Raw genomic sequence first — 1,573 nt, 5'->3', positions numbered from 1 at the left:
CAGTAGCTGATTCAGAAGCGCCAGATTGCCTGATAGCAAAGTCAGAATTACCTCCTCTCCTAGATTCGTGAAACGGTCGTCCATAAAATGCATTGCTGTTCTGTTGTAAGTAATCTTAAAGATTCCTAAATGCGTCTACTTTCGGAAGGCCAAATAAAGTGCTTTTGCTTTCGCCTAGAAACACACAGCGTCTCCCTGACATGGCTGCTTCAACACTAACTGCGGTTACTGAAACCACGCCTTCTTTCTTTGCGTGCACATTTGGGCGCATTATGCAAATATTTCCACATAGTGAGGTAGATATGTGGGGGCGTGTTAGAACGAGCCGTTTTAGGGGTGTGTGGCAGAGTCTTAACTTTGATAAAGAATATCTCTTTGGTTTTGAGACTTTAGTCTTTGCAACTTCAGGGATCTTATCTATTCACGAACAGCTTGTAACACTCCAAAGAGAAAGGATTTCTCTTGAAATCGCATCATATGACCCCTTTAAAATCTCATAAAATGCTTGCCACACTCACATTTAAATAACATATTTCAAATCCGCAACAAAATCTTACATGAATTGTCTTATAGATGTTGTATCATTTGCTCAAATGGCGTTATAAAAAGCTTCAGGTCGGCCCAGCCAATACGGAAAAAGCGCGCAACTCGGGACACTGTTTCTATGGCAACCGGAGCCTCTAGCTTCAGCTGCAGTAACGCGATGATTGGCCTTTTAGATAGAAGGCGGAAATATTCCGCCATATTGCGTGTTGCACTTTTCTTCCATTCATAGTGTTATAGTCCACTGTCTTGGTTTACGTTTAGTTTTGCTGTTAAAAAAAGCTAGTAAATGGCTTGTTTTTAATGTCTTGTCTTTTATCACCTTGTTCCTCCAGTTTGACATCTGTTTTGCTTTGTATGCTGGCTGTTAAGTAGAAGTGGTGAGTATTCCAATCTTTTATTTAATTTATTTCTAACTTGATTTTAGTTTTTTGCATTTGTATGTGCTGTATCTGTATAGACAGGCTATACACGGCGAAATTAAGTTATTTGGTTAATGAAATTAATTGAAGGTTTAGCATTTATAAGTAAAATATATGTAATAGAAGTATTATTCAAAGGTGTTTTTTTTTTTTTTTAGGTGGTTGCATTTACGTGATGTTTTTCTGCTCAAAGCTTTTGTAAACTGCACAGTATTAGAAAAATAATGTGTTTTTTGAACATTAAAGCATGTCAACATATTCTGTTACACCAAATACACAAAATAATGATCTTTAAAAAAGCATCATATGACCCCTTTAATCCTACTTATTTATACTTGTGTCATTTTACCTTAGTTTTTGGTTGTTTAAAGGGGTCATGCCATGGATATTTGATTATTCTGTTCCTTGAGGTTTCTTATAATGAAATAGGGCTGTGAATTGCCAAGAATCTGGCAATACGATACATATCACAATACAGGGGTTATGATACAATATATTGCAATACTGCAAGAAATAGGGCTGCACGATATTGGAAAAAGCTGACATTGTGATTTTTTTTTTTTTTAATTCCTAGTATTTAATTATCCATTATTTCTTTTGAACAAAAC

At 35.9% G+C, this 1,573-nt stretch overlaps 1 long non-coding RNA gene across 1 annotated transcript in view; it reads left to right on the top strand.

Moving 5' to 3' along the window:
- The window catches only part of LOC107666387 (uncharacterized), a 6,464-nt gene extending 5,311 nt beyond the window's left edge, over positions 1 to 1,153 (top strand). Inside the window, exons 2-3 of the long non-coding RNA XR_001631658.1 lie at positions 879 to 923; positions 1,124 to 1,153. This is a non-coding gene — a long non-coding RNA (uncharacterized LOC107666387). The remainder of the gene's footprint in view (positions 1 to 878; positions 924 to 1,123) is intronic.
- Positions 1,154 to 1,573: the final 420 nt, after the last annotated feature.

The sequence above is a fragment of the Sinocyclocheilus anshuiensis genome, unplaced genomic scaffold (genome assembly GCF_001515605.1).
Source record: "Sinocyclocheilus anshuiensis isolate Anshui unplaced genomic scaffold, SAMN03320099.WGS_v1.1 scaffold63, whole genome shotgun sequence".
NCBI lineage: Eukaryota > Metazoa > Chordata > Actinopteri > Cypriniformes > Cyprinidae > Sinocyclocheilus > Sinocyclocheilus anshuiensis.
This window is presented reverse-complemented; position numbering and strand designations above follow the sequence as displayed.